Source organism: Mustelus asterias, chromosome 21 (genome assembly GCF_964213995.1).
Source record: "Mustelus asterias chromosome 21, sMusAst1.hap1.1, whole genome shotgun sequence".
Lineage (NCBI taxonomy): Eukaryota > Metazoa > Chordata > Chondrichthyes > Carcharhiniformes > Triakidae > Mustelus > Mustelus asterias.
The window spans coordinates 78118595-78138198 of record NC_135821.1 but is presented as its reverse complement, the minus strand read 5'-3'; the positions used below and the strand labels follow the sequence as shown (position 1 = coordinate 78138198).

At 44.5% G+C, this 19604-nt stretch overlaps 1 protein-coding gene across 9 annotated transcripts in view; it reads left to right on the top strand.

Moving 5' to 3' along the window:
* Nucleotides 1–18421: 18421 nt before the first annotated feature.
* Nucleotides 18422–19604, top strand: part of LOC144509438 (proto-oncogene tyrosine-protein kinase Yrk-like) — a 315669-nt gene continuing 314486 nt past the window's right edge. For 4 of the 9 annotated variants that reach the window (XM_078238319.1, XM_078238321.1, XM_078238320.1 and 1 more), the window contains exon 1: nucleotides 18424–18662. The gene's annotated coding sequence lies outside the window, so the exon portion shown is untranslated. Of the gene's footprint in view, nucleotides 18663–19604 lie in introns of all 9 variants that reach the window. The other 5 variants (XM_078238325.1, XM_078238326.1, XM_078238327.1 and 2 more) reach the window with 2 other exon arrangements.

The following is a 19604-nucleotide window of genomic DNA, read 5'->3' as shown; positions in this document are numbered from 1 at the left end:
CCACATGACTCTGTATGCCTAGTCTGAAATCCCAGGGAACCTAAATAAACAAAAGGTCCATTAACTCTACAAAGAAATACATTCCCAGCTAAAATCAGTTATTAGCCTGCATTCATAGCCTCTGTTGTATGTTTACCAGGCAAACCAACTCTTGTAACAAAACACTGCCTCTTAAAGGAACCCCACCTTAAACATAGAATATATCAAAATAGCACAGTATCATCACAAGAGTCTGCCGAAAGGTCCTGTTTCTTAATTTTTCTGCATTCTTATGAGGATAAGGTTTTTTGATGTAGACAATGCCACCATGAAGAATGCTACTTCAGACACCAAGACTTCATAGTCCTGCGTACATAACAGTAAGCCTTTAGTAACACTTTATAACTATATGCATATATACAGTTGAGGATACAGATATGAAGCTGACTCCATCCAAGGTCTTTAAACCAGACTGTTCCCGACTCTGGGTCATGTAAAAATGAAATATTTTCATTTGTTGCAGGAGCAATGTAATGTAAAAATAGGGATGTTTTACTACAATACAGGCCATTGGTGAGACCACATCTAGAGTAGTGTGTACTGTAAAAAAGGGATATAATTGAGTTAGAAACAGTTCCAGGAAGGTTCACTCGACTGATTCCTGGGGTGGGGATTATCTTATGAGGAAAGGTTGGGCAGGCTGGACCTGTAACCACTGAAGTTTAGATGATTGAGAGCATATTGAAGGATATCAGATCCTTAAGGGACTTGCAAGGGTGGATGCTGAAAGGAAGTTTCCCCTTGTGGGAGAGATTAAAACAAGGAGACACAGTTTAAAAACAAGGGGTCTCCTATTTAAGATGATGAGAAGAATTTCTTTCTCTCTGAGGGTCATGAATCTTTGGAACTCTCTTCCTCGGAGAGCGGTGGAGACAGGGTCAATTAATATTGTTAAGGCAGAGGCAGATAGATTCCTGACCAACAAAGGAGTCAAAGGTTATTGGGGGGCAGGCAGGAACGTGGAGTGGAGGACACAATCAAACAATTGGATCAAACATGATCTTATTGAATGGTGGTGCAGGCTTGAGGAGCTGAGTGGTCTATATCTGCTTCTAATTTGTATGTTCATATTATTATCTATAACCCTGTTCCCTTCAAAAGTTGTCAGCAGCTCAAATGCATTCCCTGACGATAGTAAGTAATGGATATTGACTTGCTATATTCCTGTGTAAATTGCGCTGCACAGAGACACCTAGCAACAAATTCTGAAGGTAATAATAATAGAACAAACAAAAGAGTCAGCAGATATTTTCTCTGGCTGTTGTATATTTTTAGTATTTTTATTTTGTGTTTGAAATTCCTTTCCTGGTATTGTTTCATTGATAAATGGGCCTATAATTTTCCTATCTGATTGGAAATGCATTGTCAGCACAGTCGACAGAATTAGTACTGATGCCCTGGCAGTTATTTTTAGAGAATTTACCTCATTCTGCTCGAGTGCAATTGCTGTACTGAGGAACTGGGCACTTATAAAAGCACAGAGCTTACTCTTATTGTCACAGTTGGCAGCTTCTGTGGTTCTACAAGACTCATTGGTTGAATACTGTAACCATATTTGGCAGGGTGAGGAGAAAAATAATCTCCGACTTGCAGCTTTATACAATCCAAAGCCATTAATGCCTTATTACGAAAGGATTTTCAAATCCAATTTACACCATGAGTACAGTGAATTGCTCCAAATGCATTGCAATTTGGCTGCTAAAATCCACTAAATGGGTGCTAGATTAACATGAGTTCTGGTATTGAGTTCTTAGAGGAACATCCAGTCACAGAAACATAGTGCAGAAGAGGCCCTTCGGCCCATCGGGTTTGCACCAACATATGAAAGGCCCTGAGCTGCTCACCTAATCCCACTTGCCAGCACTTGGCCCATAGCCTTGAATGTTATGACGTGCCAAGTACACATCCAGGTACTTTTAAAGGGTGTGAGGCATCCCGCCTCCACCACCCTCCCAGGCAGCGCATTCCGGACCGTCACCACCCATTTATCATAGAATCCTACAGTGCAGAAGGAGGCCATTCGGCCCATTGAGTCTACACCCACACAATCCCATCCAGGCCCTATCCTCATTACCCCATGCATTTACCCTAGCTAATCCCCCTGACACTAAGGAGCAATTTTAACATGGCCAATCTATCTAACCCGCACATTTTTGGACTGTGGGAGGAAACCAAAGCACCCGGAGGAAACCCACGCAGACACGAGGCGAACATGCAAACTCCACACAGACAGTGACCCAAGCTGGGAATGGAACCCGGGTTCCTGGCGCTGTGAGGTAGCAGTGCTAATCACTGTGCCACCGTGCCGCCCCACATGAGGTGTCATTAATAGACCTCCTTGTGGGTTTCATGATTTTTAAAAATTCTTTCATGGGATGCAGGCATCCCTGGCTTGGCCAGCATTTGTTGCCCATCCCTAGTTGCCCTTGAACTGAGTGGCCATTTCAGAGGGCATTTAAGAGTCAACCACATTGCTGTGGCTCTGGAGTCACATGTAGGCCAGACCAGGTAAGGACGGCACCTCTGCCGTCTTCTGGGTGAAAAGGTTTTTCCTCAAATCCCTCCTAAACTCCCCACCCCTCACTTTTAACTTGTGTCCCCTCGTAGCTGACCCTTCAACTAAGGGGAACAGCTGTTCCCTATCCACCCTGTCCATGTCCCTCATAACTTTGAACACCTCAATCAGGTCGCCCCTGGAGAATCTCCTCTGCATCCCCTCCATTGCATTCACATCCTTCCTATAATGTGGCGACCACACGGTGCTCCAGCTATGGCCTCACCAAAGTTCTACACAACTCCAACATGACCTCTTTGTTTCTGTAATCTATACCCCAATCGATAAAGGCGAGTGTGCCGTATGCCTTTTCACAACCCTATTAACTTGTCTTTCCACCTTCAGAGATCTATGGACAAACACACCAAGGTCCCTTTGTTCTTCAGAACTTCCCAATGTCAAACCTTTCAGAGTAGACTTCCTTGTCAAATTACTCCTTCCAAAGTGTATCACCTCACACTTTTCAGGGTTAAATTCCATTTGCTACTTTTCCGCCCATTTGACCATCTTGCCTATATCTTCCTGTAACCCAAGACACTCAACTTCACTGTTACAGTCCCCAGTGTATGGAGTGCATTTTACACTTGGGAACATTCAGACAGGCAAGCATGAGGCACGGTAGCACAGTGGTTAGCACTGCTGCTTCACAGCTCCAGGGTCCCGGGTTCGATTCCTGGCTCGGGTCACTGTCTGTGTGGAGTTTGCACATTCTCCTCGTGTCTGCGTGGGTTTCCTCCGGGTGCTCCGGTTTCCTCCCACAGTCCAAAGATGTACGGGTTACGTTGATTGGCCAGGTTAAAAATTGTCCCTGAGATGTGTAGTTAGAGGGATTAGCGGGTAAATATGTGGGGGTAGGGCCTGGGTGGGATTGTGGTCGGTGCAGACTCGATGGGCCGAATGGCCTCCTTCTACACTGTAGGGTTTCTATGTTTCTATGTTCCTAGATGTCAGAGGATCGCTTGGGCTTACATTGATAAGTAGCCAGGATGGTCCACACTACACCATCTCCATGAGCGTCCACCAAGGATCCATCCTTAACTATCACTTCCAGCTGATCAAAATGCTTCCCCTTGATGATTCAATTCATAAATATGGCAGCAGCTGTCACATGAATCCTGATCACATCCAGCTCAACCTGTCTGCCATGAGTGTTATCGTGTCAAGTTACAAGTCAAAGGTGTGAGGGAATGCTCTCCACTTGCCCGGGTAAGTGCAGCTCCAACAAAACTCGAGACACTCGACAACATCCAGGACAAAGCAGCCCGCTTGACTGGCACCCCAGCACCACCTGAAACATTCACTCCCTCCTTCACTGGCACATCACCAACGCCAGCCTGGTGTACCAGCCACAAGATGCACTGCAGCATTCAGTTGGTTGGTTGGTTTCACAACTGTTGGACAAACTATATTAACACTTTGACATATATTTTGTGAATACTAATTATTTTAATGACTCCAATTGCTCAATGCTGTTGACTATTAGTGTTTGCTGACTATTGGTGACAGAAAAAATAACCAAAAACATTTCCAGTCCTGAACGTGTGTGGAAACGGAAGAAATTCGTGCCGCTCTTTTGGGTGACTTAAAAATTGAATCTTACCTGACAGAGGCAGAAAAACTTGACAAACTTATTTTCAGCCAACAGGGGAAGTGGGCGGGGCCTAATTCACCTGATAGCAGCAGAGGGCGCCATTGCCCATGTGCGGATTTCTGCGCTCCCCCAGCTATAGCCGGCCTCAGTGGCCGAAACCCAATCCACCTAACCAGCATGTCTTTGGACACTAAGGGGCAATTTAGCATGGCCAACCCCCGTAAACTACACATCTTTGGACATGAAGAGACAATTTAGTGTGGCCAGTCCAACTAACCCACACATCTTTGGACACTAAGGGCCAATCCACCTCCCTCCCCTGCTACCGCAGGGCATCGCAGCCAATCTCCTCCCCGCCAAACCCCCCACCCCCACCCCAATCACTGTTGCAGAGTGGCAGCATTCCCCCGCCATCACTGAACAGCCTGCCCAGTCTGACTGCATCCTTTAGGCCCAAACCCCTCAGGCCCCACCCTCTTGGAACTGCCAGTGTGCCCAGTGGGCAGTGCTAGGGTGCCAGGCTGGCACTGCCCAAGGTGCACCCCCCCTCTGCCGCATATCTCTTGGGGGGGGGGGGGGAGGTGGGCTCAATGAGCTCCCGATTTTACTGATGAGGCCATCACGTCTGCTCCCTGTTGATGGGGGACCATACATGATCCTCACTGGAGAGAACCTTCCCCAGCGAAGCCGTAAAGTGAGCCCGGATGATTCTGTCCCAGGCTCACTAATGCTACTAAAATGAGCCTTTAAATATATTTAAATATTATAATTTCACCAGAAATCCGGTGCCGGTAAGATTGCGCGAAGCGAGAAATAGGCACAAACTTGATTTCCTGGGTCTCTCACGATCTTACCGGCTCGCCCACCATTGGCCAGCGGGGCAGAATGGTAAGTTTACCGCCAAGGTACTTGAGAAAAGGTGCAGTGATGATCTCAACAACCTTTGTGTGTGGAATAAAGTTGCAAACTCTTAAAGCAAGCAATTCCTTGGAGCTACTTCCAGTGTATTGCAGAGTTCTGGTCAAATTTCCAGCAACATAGCATTGGTGATGTGGGCTCAGCTCCAAGGAGCTTAGTGTTACAAAAACCTCTCTAAGATTGAGGGGATTAGATGATATAAACAGTTTGGTTTCTTGGTCAAGCAAGACGCCAGCAACTGCTTTCTTCATCCATTTACCATCAGCATATCCAAACAACTCAAATCAATTTCTTCTGGTTTGTTACGTTGTAAACATGCAATGTCCTCATTAAGAAGCAGATCACATGAATTTTCAATGTTTCCAGCTCACACCACTTAGAGTAGCCTTCTCCACTTTCCAAACTTATTAGTTCCAGAATGATCCATTTTTCCTATTATTGTGCATCAAAATAGAAATATCATCAAGTAAATTGTGCTGAACATTTACTGATTTCAATTTATTAATATGAAACTGGCAGTTCCTTAGACGAGATTGATTTCATGTGCATTATACTTGCCTGTGTTTACTTTAAAATAAATGATCAACTGAAACTTGCACAAGGCATTTTTAATTTATCAAATGGGGAACATTTGAAAAGAGGTTATGAGTTTCTCCAGTTGTTGGCTACATATCACAGAATTATTACAGGACAGAAGGAGGCCATTTGGCCCATTGTGTCTGTGCCAGCTCTCCAAGCAGGCATCATGACCTAGTGCCATTCCCCTGCCTTTTCCCCATACCCCTGCACACTGTTTCTATTCAAATAATCATCGAATGCCTCAATTGAACCTACCTCCATCACACTTCCAGGCAGAGCATTCCAGACCCAAACCACTCCTTGTGTGAAAACGTTTTTCTTACGTCACATTTGCTTCTTTCACAAATCATTTTAAAGCTGTGCTCGCTTGTTCTTGATCCTTTTACGAGCAGGAACAGTTTCTAATATCTACTCCGTCCAACCCTCTCATGATTTTGAACATCTCTATCCAATCTCCTCTTAGCCTTCTTCTCTCTGAGGAGAACAGTCCCAAACTCTCCAATCTATCCTCATAACTGAAGTTTTTCATCCCTGGAATCTTTCTTATAAATCTCTTCTGCACTCTCTCCAATACATTTGCATCCTTCCGATAGTGTGGTGCCCAGAACTGTACACCATACTGCAGCTATTTAGGCCCATTTTGTCTGCGTTGGCTCCCCAAGCAGGTATCATGACTTCGTGTCATTCCTTTGCCTTTTCCCCGTACCCCCGCACATTGTTTCTACTCAAATAATCATCTAATGCCTTGGTTGAACCTGCGTCCACCACGCTTCAAGGCAGAGCATTCCAGAATGACAGTTAAACCACTTGCATTTGATCAAAGTTCAAAAGCTTGGTAAATCAGGTTTCCAAATTGCATATTCCTAACTTCTTACCCTAAAATTCCAAAAATGATGTTCATGTGCAGTTGCCATAAGTTGCTGTTCGATTTATACTTCCATGACAGTGAGGGCTGAAGGGCACAACATTATTTTTATCACAAACTCTGGGCCAATATTGGGATGTTGCGCTGGTGCTGACACTACCTCCACTCTCCTCCCACTAACATCCATTATACGAAACACATGATAAAGAAGGACAGGAAAAGAATCAGCTTGTTTATCAAGCCTGTCCCATTATGGCATGTTGCCACCTACACTCCATCAATCCAAGTTCTCTTCCACTCACTCCCTTCCCCACAGATATTTAAAGTTTCTTGGAGGAGGCCAATTGAAAGAATACATATTTTGGGAATTTGCACCACCTGTCTCTGTTACTTCCACTGAACACGAGTCTTGTTCCAATTTCCTCAACTCCTGCCCTAAGTAATCAAATCCACACTGGAGTATGGAACCATGTGTGATCTTTGACATTCAATATGAGTTGACTACAAAGCCTGCAATCATTGCCATTAGTGCTAAAAGCAGCAAGGGATGATGCTTAGATAAGAGAGGAATCCAGTCTGACGAATCAGCCGCCAGATATGGGTAGAAGCAGAATACAATGGACACGCAACTTCTATGATGAGTGGTTCACAATGAGCTGCTACCCCGGAATTCTGTACAAACAGAAATTTCAAGGCTTAGAACAGATAAAATTAGAAGCATTTTCAAACATGGGTTTTTTAGCGACACCCCATCCTAACTTCAATCCTTAGAAGAAATTTTGACATTAAAAGCAACCAAAAAGATTGGATTCCATGATAGTGTCAACTGTGAGAAATTGATTAACTTAAAATGCATTCTGGTTCAATTTTAACTCATTCAAAACCCACTCACTTGTGCAGAGTTAAATTTGGGCCCTCAGAGTTTGGTTGACCGATTTTAACTATTCAGTATTGACTAATAAACCATCACGGATCAAAACTCTCCTATTCTCAGTCAGTTTACACAGGCTTCACATTAGTAATCCTTTCACCATCATTTACAGCTACTCCGGGGTCGATGCCACCTTCAGGTGACTCTAGCGGTGACTCAGAAACAACAGCATTTTCAGAGCAAAGTTACCCTTCAGCAAAATGAGCTCTGCACGGACCTTTGCCTTTCTGCTGCTCAGATCCCGGGATAAGAATGATCAATGAAACCGAGAAACAAAAGATGTCCTTTGCTGGATTTTGATAGGTATCACTATCATAGACTGTGAAAACAGCAGTCATTATTATTGGAACTGACACAATATCATTCATGGCTGCATGAAATTATGGATTATATTTTGGCTCCTCACCAGATACAGCAACCTCTGGTCTTAGTGCAACGTAGAATCGGCCACATTGTAAACAGAACATTAAAACTGCAATGTGTAAGGGCAATATGAAAAATTCAAATTACCCCCTGCTATTCTACTATCTGGAGATTAAATTAACCAACAACAACTTGCATTTATGTAGCTCCTTTAACACAGTAAAGCACTCCAGGATGTTTCATAGGAGCATTATGAAACAAACAGGGCACTTCTATTTGGAAGAATGTCTAAACCCTTGAAAAAGTTGCTTGGACACTTAATAACTCAAAAGAAACTCCACACAATTCCCTTAAGTTTCATTGATACCAATGAGCCATTTCATTGATCTTCTATCTAACACTTAAGAACCATTACAAATTACTCTCAAAGGTATATCACCTAATATATTGGAGTTTCGTATTACAGAACAGCTAATGATGACAAATGATTTCAAATGAACCATATTACAAAATACATCCTTGTCACCAATTACCATGAAATCCTTAGCAACATTTTTCTTTTCAAATTTCCACTGAGATTTGATCTTAACAGATAAGAAGGCTCCAATAAGAAACAGATCATAAAAGAATATCTCTCAGCTTTATTACCAATGGCTGCTGCAATAGTAGAAAGATACTTCATGAGAGCAAGTGTCAAATTATTAATATGTAGTCATTAGCAAGTCGTGGAGTGGTTGGAGAAATGAATTTGGACTGGACTTATGGCATGAGACTGCAATATTATTTTGGATTTCACTTTCTTTGTAAATGATGGTGAAAGCATTACAAAGCTGACCTGTAGTGGCATTGGATTGGGTGAACTGAGGGAGGATCATCTATTTGGGTATCACTGGCTGGGCCACCATTCTTATTGCCCATCCCTAATTGTCCTTCAGAAGGTGGTGGTGGGCTGCCTTCTCGAACCATTGCAATCCCTGTGTTGTAAATTTTTAAATGCTGAATTTGTTGATGTAAGTCTGCGAGACCATAGGAAGCATGGGACCAAAATGCACCATTCAATCCAGCCTGCCCATTCCTTGCGCAGTCCATACATATTCCACCTGTCATCATGGAGCCAGGTGAAAAGTGATAGAGGAGTTCTCAAGAATAGATAGATCAGCCGTCACATTTTCATACCACTTTAAATAACTCGGAGATTTTGAGTAAATCACGGACATAAATTGTATATACTTCCCCACGGCCCATGACGCATTTTTATCCAGGCCCACAGATTTCACAGAAGGCAATATCAAGTCAGTCAAGGATGCAGTTTCCCACGTTTGGTGGAAACAACTCATTTCTGATCTTATGAAAAGCACTTGTGGCAAATAGTGATGATCCAAGGACATGATCAATACAATATAAACATAAATGCTTTGTTTCTTATGTCTATCTCTTTAATTCTATAAGCCCCAAATGTACCATTGTGTTGGCCAATGAGTTATGTTTTCTTTTATAGTTATAATTATTAGACATAAATCAGACAGGATTGGTGCTGAACAAGTACCCCAGTCAGACCCTCAGCTGGAGCACTGTCCCCAGTCTTGTCTCAAAGGAACCATTTAAACCATTAGGCAGTGTTGAGAAAACCCATGAGTCTGATCATGATTATCAGGAGCACGTGATAGAAGGCAAGAGAAATAGACTTTATATTCTTGAGTCGGGTGACTGAAAGATGACTTTAGGGGTATACAGAATAATGAAAAGTATGGAACAGGTAAATCTGGAACATTATTTCCTTCAATTAGTTAACAAGTTAGCTAATTTCTTATTTGAAGTTAAGCTGCTTGACCCTGAGTTCTGGAAAATCCTCCCTAAACCTCTCCACTTCTCTCTCCTTTAAACTGAAGCTTTTGGCTGTTTGCCTTATTATTGCTTTATGTGGCTTGGTGTCATATTCTGTTTCATAATGCTCCAGTGAAGTGTCTTGGGACGTTTCACTCTTTAATTATGCTTAATAAACAAACACAAGTTGGTGTCGTTTTTGTAAACTATGGTTGCAGGAAAATTTAGTACCAATGACTAATGGCTTGTTGTTCATCAACATTATAGAACCTTGCAGCACAGAGGAGGCCATTCAACCCTGCATGTCTGTACTTACGTTTTAAGAAATAAGAACACTACCTCCCACTCATAAATTCTTTTCTCAAGTGCCTTTACAGTTGAGCATGGAGCCGATTCAGCATAGAATCATAGAATCCCTGCAGTGCAGAAAGAGGCTATTTGGTTCATCGAGCCTGCACTGACAACAATCCCACCCAGGTCTTATCCCCGTAACTCCATGTATTTACTCTGCTAATCCCCCTGACATATAGGAGCAATTGAGCTTGGCCAATCCACCCAACCCACACATCTTTAGACATCTTTGGGAATGCAGATGTCCTCTCCAAAATCTTGTACATCAGGAATTGATTGTGCCACTGGCTCTATGCTCACGTTTGCTGAGCGGCTGTGTAACAGACTGAGAGACAGACAGCATGTGAGCAATGGGCTTCTGAGAGTTATTGATTATATAAGATACGAGTACGATTAAAGTAAACTTAACATAGTGTTAAGAAACTTTTGGTTTTAAATGTCTTTATGATTCCAGGCTTGAAAAAGCAGAAATAAAGACTTTTATACAATAACTTTCACAATCATCGGATGTCACAACGCACGTTATAGCCAATGAAGCACTTTTTAAATTTAATGTAATGTGGGAAATGCAGCAGTCAGTTCACATAGAACAAGCTCCCACGTAAAACAATGTGACAATGACTAATGTATGGCTAAAGGACAGGAAAATAGTTCATTTATAGGGAGGAGTTTGGGGAGAGAGGAATTGAACATTGGAACATAGGACTTGGCTGGAATAGGCCATTCGGTCCTTCAAATCTGCTCCACCAGTTGCTGCGACCATGGCTGAAGTGGTTGTGGTCTCAACTCCACTTTCCTGTCTGCCCCATGGCCGGAACTATCCGGCTGTTCACGCCGGCAGGATTTTCCTGTCCCTCCAACAGCGTACGCACCCCAACTACAGGTTTCTCAGTGGTGAGGGGTGCAGTCAATGGGAAACCCTGTTGACAACGGTGAGCCCAATGGCAGGCCCCCTCTGCCGCTGTGAAACATGTGGTGGGTTGCATGGGAATCCCGCCTCCCGAGTATATCAAAAATCTGTCTTTAATAAATTTTGACCCAGTCTCCACTGCTTTCTGCAGAATAGAATCCCATCGACACACTGAGAGAAACAGATTCACTTCATCTCCGCCTTCAAAGGAAGACAACTTATTTTTGAACTGCATCCCCTCGTTCCGGTCTCCCGGAGGGAACATCTTTCTGGTATCGGGCCTAACAAACCCCCTCAGGATCCCCTCGCGTTCTTTTAAACTCGAATGGTTCAGACCCAACCTGACCAACCTTTCCTCATAAAATAAGCCCTTCATCTCAGGAATAAATTGAATGAATCTTTGCTGAGGTGCTCCGAACACAATTATATCCTTTTTCAAATAAGGTGGCCTTGTCCAAGGTGCGGCCCAAGGGCTGAATGGGGCCATCGAAGCACAGCTACATGGCCCTGGCAACCGGTTTTCAAACAGGTAAGCTTGAATGGAAAAATCTGCATGGAGCTCCTCCTCCAATCACAGGTCACTTCTTTCCAATGCTAGCTACTGATAGACTCACCAATGAGCAAATGTAGGAGAGAAACATCTATGATTGGTGGAGCAGTGAATACTAGTGGTGGTGAGCCCAGGGCCTGGGGATCCAAGGGCTGGGGAGGGGATATGTCAGGGCACTGGACCCAGGGACCAGAGATGCTGGGAGCTTGAGCGATCTGGAGGGAGGTACGGGCAGGATGGAGTAGGGTGTAGGGGGCCTGGAATGGGGTGTAGGGGGGCTGGAGCAGGGACCAGTTGAGGTGCGGCATGAGGCAGCATCTGAGTAAATGAGTGGCTGGAGACTGTGAGAGAGAATGAGAGAGAGTGTGAGGGGGGAGTGAGAGAATGTGAGGGAGTAAGAGAGTGTGAGAGAGAGAGAGTGTGAGAGAGTGTGAGCATGTGAGAGGGTGTGAGAGAGTGTGAGGTACTGAGAGAATGTGAGGGAGTGATAGAGTGTGAGGGGGTGAGAGAGTGTGAGGGGGTGAGAGAGTGTGAGGGGGTGAGAGAGTGTGAGGGGGTGAGAGAGTGTGAGGGGGTGAGAGAGTGTGAGGAGGTGAGAGAGTGTGAGGAGGTGAGAGAGTGTGAGGAGGTGAGAGAGTGTGAGGTAGTGAGAGAGGGTGTGAGAGAGTGTGAGGATGTGAGAGAGTGTGAGGGGGTGAGAGAGTGTGAGGGGGTGAGAGACTGTGTGGGGCGCTGATCCTTTTACACTTTAATACGCTGGTTTGTTTAATTTTCTCAGCAATTTGTTTCTTATCATACCCAGTTTTTTAAAATTCATGTTTAATGTTCAGCTAAATGTGTTTCTGAAATTGAGTGAGAAAAGTTTTGAAATGCGGCCCTTGTGCGAAAAAGTTGGATAAACCTGAAATAAAGATTCAGAAACTGTGCAGAGTAGAGAGAGAGAGATACGCTGCAGTTTGGAAAGTTATCCTAATTACTGTCTTATTTATTGCATTGCCTAAAGTCAACACCTGTGTGGGTGAGTAATCCTTCTTTGTGTGTGTCTAATTAAACCATTAGCCTCTGGCTCCATGTGACTGAGTATCATGTGTTTTGTTATTTTCTCACACAGAAAACTTCCTTTATTTCTGATGGTCAACGTATTTCAAAAACTGTAAATCTCACAATTTCTTATTTTAAAGGATTGCAGATTAGTATTTGAAATCTTTTTTTAGATGGTTGCAATTTCCTGTGTGGTTTGTTTGAGATGTAGGGAGGAAGCAGGGTGAAGCTCGGGATGTTGTGAAGCCCGCACTCTCCATCCGCAGGAATAGCGGCGCACGCTCCGAATCCGGAAAGCACGATTCGCGCCGGTGAGTTTCCGAATTTTACTGGCCGCCTCCTCAGCAGAGCAACATGAACCACACCGTGGGACCCCAGGAAGCTCATTTCAATACATTAACTTGGCTGGAGCGAGCACTCTCTCCGGAACATTCCCCCCCCACCGGGTATTCAGCTGGCGCTGCCATGACCTTGCACTGGCACCATTAACTGCAGATTCACCCAAACATGAAAATGTCGTGGGGACCTCCTCAGGGGGATAAAGGTGAGCATAGCCCCCAGGGAGAGGGATCTGACCAGGCACTGCTTGGCACTGCCCCTTGGCACAGGTTGGCTCTGCCATGTTTGCACCATGCCCTTGCCAACTTGGCAGTGCCAACTTGTGCCAAGGGCTGGGCCCCAGTGGGAGCCTTATGGGGGAGAGGATGGTTTCATTCAGACTTGATTATGGATCGGGAACAGACAGAGAGAGCATTAGGGAATGCCGGTGATGGTCGCTGGGAGGGGAGGGTGGGTGCTGATGATCCCGGGGAAGGGGCTGATGATCGGGGGGGAGGGAAGGGGCCAGGGGGTGCAATGAGCAGGGGGAAGGGGGGAAAAGAAGTGGCCAACTCCAATCGGGGGTGGGAAGGGAAGCTGCTGAGACCTCCATGGTGGACTTGGGGAGTGAGATTTATTCAGGATCTTAACGGGGCACCCTTTAAAGATGGTACCTGATCTCGGTACAGCTGGGTTTTGTTGGCATGTTGATGTCTTGCCGCCCCCCCCCCCCCCACCCATTTGACAGTGTGAAACACCCCCCCTTTTTTTTGCTAGTGTCGTAAAATCTGGAGAGAAAACTGACTGGTTTCTGTGGGGAGGATGACACCAGTTTTTTCGCTGGAAATAACACTGTGCCATGTTTTGGGAAGACATCCCCCTGCCCACCCCCCGGTGTTTCCTTTTTTAACTGAAATGTTGGCAGGTGGTGGGGAGGGGGGTGGGGAGGGGGGTGGGGGGGGGTGACATTGAGGATAAAATGATAAATTGGCATTTCTACTCCACAGGGGCCCAACTCAGTCTCTCCTCTATCTGTCTCAACTCTTCTCAACAATGTCACCCCCCCCCACCCCCCTTTGATGTCTGATACAGTATCCGTTATGATGTGGAGATGCTGGCGTTGGACTGGGGTAAACACAGTAAGACGTCTAACAACACCAGGTTAAAGTCCAACAGGTTTATTTGGTAGCAAACTCCACTGGCTTTCAGAGCGCTGCTCCTTCGTCAGGTGGAGTGGGAGTTCTCCCACTCCACCTGACGAAGGAGCAGCGCTCCGAAAGCTAGTGGCGTTTGCTACCAAATAAACCTGTTGGACTTTAACCTGGTGTTGTTAGACTTCTTACATTATCCGTTATCCAGCCTTGGATATTACAATTTCTCCCAGATAAACATTTGTAAGAATGAAGCCGCTAACATTAGTCACTCCACAAACTCTGCACACATGTCACTGACTTCACCCTTCCCCAGCCATTGGCTGGGACTTTTGGACCCCACCATGGCAGGACTCAGCGTGGGGAATGCAGTGAACCAAATGAAAGTCCATTGCCTTTTGGGGAGACCAGATAATCTGGGCGGTGGGTGAGGCTGGAAAATCCTGCCCCGTTGTCTTTCCCGTCAACAGATTACTCACTATCTCAGTGACTTGTTTGACTGCAAGCTGAACTTCTATCCCACATCATCTCCATTACAGATTGTCATTTTACATCTTCACAACATCTCCCACCTCAACTCTTATCTTAGCCCACCTTCTACTGGGGAACTCAAATATGTCTCCAAAAGTGCAGCATTCCAACGCTCCCTTAATGATCTCTACCATCTACCCTTCACAGAACTCCACGAGTTCAAAACTCTGCTGGATTTAACCATCCCGTACCAATGTTCTTACGATGAACACTGATCCCCAATGCTGCAATAACTCACAATTAAAATTTGCATCCTTGCCTTTCAGGTATTTCAAGGTCTCAATTTCCTGATTTCTGCAATGTTCTCTAATGTGCTAGTAACTTCTCTGGGTTCCTGTCTCTTGTACTCATACCTTCCCTCCACTCAATCCATCATTAATGGCCGTGTCTTCAGAGAGTTAGGCCTCACAGTCATACTTTCTTTACCCTACTCTCCATTTTCCTCTCCTTCTTCATGTTCAAAACCTACCCCTTTGACCTGGCTTCTTACTAATGTATTTCCCTCATTATTTGGCTCAGCCTTTATGTTTTGCTTATGTGTATATTAAGATTGATTTGGATGTTTTCTATATTAAAGGAGTTGTATATAAATAAAAGAGGTCATTGTACTGACCGTTTACATCTTGGCATAAAGCTCGAAATTGTTTGCAATGGTGAACAAAGATTTCAGAGATTTTTCAATTAAAAAAGGATTTTCATGCAGAGCCAGCTAATAACATCTCAGAAATACCTTAAAATACTTCACATATCATGAATTACTTGGAGGTGCATTGACTGCTATAATGTAGGCTGTAATTTTGTGAAATAAAATGAATGACTAATTCATCAGTTATTTTTGGTGATGTTGAATGAAGGAAGCAGTTTGGCCAGAAAACTTTCTGCTTCATTTCAAATTGGTTCACAGGATCTTCAATGTCCAGTGAAATACTGCCTTTGTTTAAGATTTAGTTTTAGGGATTGTGCCTCTCACAATGCAGCATTTGGCCCTTCACTTGCTGTAGCAGAGCGAATAACAGGGGCGGCACGGTGGCACAGTGGTTAATGCTGCTGCCTCACAGCGCCAGGGACCTGGGTTCGATTCCCAGCTTGGGTCACTGTCTGTGTGGAGTTTGCATGTTCTCCACCATGTCTGCGTGGGTTTCCTCCAGGTGCTCTGGTTTCCTCCCAAAGTCCAAAGATGTGCAGGCTGGGTGGATTGGCCATGCTAATTTGCCCAATGGTATCAGGGGGACTAGATTGGGCTCCTTCTGAACTGCAGGATTCTATAAACAGCATCCACCCTGAATTAGTCTTGCCCTTGCATGTTCTGAGTTTAAATATTTCTTCAGGGCACGATTCGGAAAGTCGGAGCTGAGAGTATCATAGAAATGGACACAGGGCATCTGGGACCTGAGTGAAAAGGACAAGCAATTCTGTACTTCCTTTAAACAAAACATAAACTGTAATAAACCAGAATCATATATTGTTAGCCTTGGCCTGGTCATTACGTTTTGGTCTTTAAGTCAGAAGTGTGTGAATTGGAATCATAGAATCTTACAGAACAGAAAGAAGCCGTGTTCCTTTTGTAATACCCTTAAAGTATTTGTGTCAGTATTGGTTTGGCTGGTAGAACTTGGGTCTGTACATTAGAAGACTGTGGATTCAAACCCAATTCTAAAACACAGCATCTAGACTGAGAATCCAAAGCAAAGTTGTGACAAAGGTCATTATTTGTTGTCAAAATAACAACAAGGCTGGAAGCTCTTGCCCTATGTGTGCACAAATACCACAGCAAACTTCATGAAATCCAAAAGTTGCTAATGTGATTAGCCACTCCTCCATTAGCATCACAAAATGCAATTGTCTCACTGTTGAATATATTGAATGGTGCACAGTTGTCCGATTATTCTGTAAATACCAATTAAACTCATCACAGAAAATTGAGACTTGCCTGTATAGACTTGATGAGCTGATTGGTCTTCTGGTTCATTTGGTTCACTGCATTCCCCACGCTGAATCCTGCCATGGCGGGGTCCGAAAGTCCCAGCCAATGGCTGGGGAAGGGTGAAGTCAGTGACATGTGTGCAGAGTTTGTGGATTGGCCAATGTTACCATGATTCTATTGTAAGTATCATTAACTATGTAATAATTGTTATTTACTGCCAAACAACTACATATGTATTGAAAATTAACAAGTGTGGTGTTTCATTCTTTCAGGCAAAATTGGTGGAGATTTTTTTAAATGTTACATTTTTTAAACATAATTTCTGTCTATCTCTCTGTCCCATAATCACGTTGTCCCTCTATTTCTCTTTCAGAACCCTGTTTGAGAGTTAATTCACACACTCTAATTCAGACCCCTCATCAAGTCCTTGCATTATTTCACAATGTTTCAATCAATTGCTTCCCCTGTCCACTCAGATCCCAGATTAAAATGAGACGTTATTAATTCACACTTTGAGGAACCCACAACTCAAAATTAAATGTTCCTAAATGCGGCAGGTTAAGTCGGACAGCAGATACAATTAGATGCCTTGCTGCCTTGAACGGTGGCTCAGTAATTTTTGTGGTCAATACAAGTGTTTCTTTGGTATTTTCGATATATGGGCTGGAGAATTCTGGCCATTCTTGCTAGCGGGATTCTCTCGTCCCGCTGCGGCGAACAGAGATTTAGCTGAGCGCCAAATTCTCCGTCCCTGCTGCAGTGGCAGTGGGGTGTGAGCAGCCAGAAAATTCCAGCCCTGTATTTTAAGGCTACGGAGTTGTGGTGGACCTCAGTTGTGCCTTTGTCCTATATGGACCACTGTTGTGTGTGTTTGTCATACCTGGACACATCCCCTTCCAGTTTGGTTCCTCCCCTCAGCACCTAGTATAAAGGTGGCTGTCTCCTCCCCCTTGTTCAGTCCAGGTCGGTTATTTGTTGGGATCTGCTCCTGATTCTGTTGTGAATAAAAGCCTACACTTATATTGGCATATCGGTAGTCTTTCGCCTTATTGATAGCGCATCAGGAGTGTTGGAAAATGGGATTAGAATAGATAGGTGCTTGATGGCAGGCGCAGACACGATGGGCCGAAGGACATCTTTTTGTGCTGTAAAACAACTTGCGGTCATCCAGAAGCTTTCTCTGCTGGAGCTGAAATCCGTGTGTGTAACTGCTTTTTCCTCTATCCGTGTCAAATCATTGCTGCTGGTGAATCTTTGTAATTATTTGAGCATTAAAACAAACCATCCCTATTTAATTCTGTTATTTATTTGTAGGAACTAAATCATATTATTAATTTCGACAAAAACATGTTTCATCGCTGTCAGGATTTCCCTGTACTTTACTTTTCGTGGGACATGGGTGTCGCCGGCTAGCCAGCATTTATTGCCCATCCCTAGTTGCCCTTGAGAAGGTGGTGGTGAGCTGTCTTCTTGAACCACAGCACCCACGTGCTGTGGGTTGACTCACAATGCAGTTAGGGAGGGAATTCCAGGATTTTGACCCAGCGACTGCGAAGGAACGGCAAATATATTTCCAAGTAAGGATGGTGGGTGGCTTGGAGGGGAACTTGCAGGTGGTGGTGTCCCCATGTATCTGCTGCCCTTGTCCTTCTAGATGGAAGTGGTCGTGGGTTTGGAAGGTGCTGTCTAAGGGTCTTTGGTGAATTTCCTTCTCGGTGTGGGTCAATGAGATAAGCATGGTCTAGGCTGCTCCTAATACTTTCCAAAGTGCTCTGAGAAATCTCCTCCTGTCTGAGACTGACATTCAAAAAAACATCGACAAAAAATATAAACATTCATTGCATTTCATTGAGAGGTGGAAGTTCACACAATTGCCAATTTATTCTCATTTGAACGCAGAATGCTTTCGGCATTTTGTTTTTGCCCCGGAATGTGTTTTTTTTTTAAAGACAAAGCAGAAGGACTGTGCATTATTTGGAAATAAATTGCCTCTTGTGTCTTCAGCAAGCGAATGCAGAAGAGTCGATGGTGTGAGAGTGGCGGGGGTGGTGTGATTACAGCTTCCCCTGTGTTGTGGAGTGAGTCAGAGCAGTTCAGTGAGCTGTGAGGGCGTCCTGAGCTTCTCCGGAAAATTCATCAGCAGAGAGGGGAAAGAGAGGAGGAAGCTGAACCCCACAGCAGCATAGAGGGGTGTGAGAGGCTGCCAGCGGCGCTGCTCCCAGGTAAGCGAGCTGTTGGTGTGAATACAGAGAGACCGGGTGGTGGTGGGGAATCAGGCAAGAGTTTGAGACACCAGACAGACAGAGTGCTGCAGGAACGGCTCTGCTCCAGAGCAGGCAGGATCTGTGCCTGACTGTGTGATTACTAAATCCGCCTGGTGAAAGGACAGACATCTCCCTCAAACTTGACCGCCTCTGTTAAAACTGACTGTACATCCATCTGCTGTGCTGGCTGCTGCTCTGAGGAGCATTTGAAAAATAATATCGAGCTTATAGATGAAGTTGTACCCAGATTTGAGATTTTGCAGTAAGGATGTTTTCCGATAGCGAGGAGGATGGGACGAGTTGGTGATAATGGCCAATGATGTTTAAATGGTAAAATGACGGCTCCGGATCTGGTTAAAAATCCTCTGGAAGGTTGATTCTGTGAGGCCGATACAGATTTCCACGGATTATGGCCGCAAGTCCCCCCCCACGCAGGGAGAGAGCTGTTCCCCCATTCCCATCCCCTCTGTCCCGGACAGCAGAGAGATGTGAGTGTTGTGATGTGTTAAGAGGGTAAATCCTTCTCTCAGCCAGTGCCCGGCGCTGTTTGAATTAAACATTGTTAATTTCCGCTGTCCCTGACAGAGGGAGCCGCTGCTGATTGTACACAGCAGACTGGATTGGAATTATTACAATATATCTGTCTAGAAATGTAGCCCAGTCTGCCTCAGCAGTAATCTCTGATTCTTTACTAACGATTGGCACCGTCCGGATGCATTAATGTAACAGCAGCTTTTAAAATTTAATCACATTTCATTGAACAATTTACCCCTCTGTTAAATGTGACATTAAACCCAACCAGAAAAGCAGCAAAAGGGACCCAGTTACTGGATGGAGACAGTTGCATGTCACAATGTGCTACATACATACATTGCTACAGTGAAAACACAATGCTTGGCC